This window comes from Setaria italica, chromosome IV (assembly GCF_000263155.2).
Source record: "Setaria italica strain Yugu1 chromosome IV, Setaria_italica_v2.0, whole genome shotgun sequence".
Taxonomy (NCBI): domain Eukaryota; kingdom Viridiplantae; phylum Streptophyta; class Magnoliopsida; order Poales; family Poaceae; genus Setaria; species Setaria italica.
The window spans coordinates 38,125,987-38,126,286 of record NC_028453.1 but is presented as its reverse complement, the minus strand read 5'-3'; positions in this window follow the sequence as shown (position 1 = coordinate 38,126,286).

Below are 300 nucleotides of genomic sequence, written 5' to 3'. Positions count from 1 at the left end.
ACGAGTGCTTCCAGCACCCATGGTCTCATACCCTATCGCCAATTCACAAAGGAACTAGCACGTCAGCACAGGCAAGATCATCGAACCTTACCGATGATGTCCATTGAGCGGAAACGCTGGTATTTCAACCGTAGCACCGATTCAGGTGACAGTTATAATACGATCAAAACATTGACGATAATACTGAGTATCATGCCCCCGCTGCCCATCTAATGTTCAATTAATTACTCGGTCGGGAAATATCAAATAAGTGACTTTCTGGACATCAACATGATCTCTAAAGTGCAACTTTGACTACCA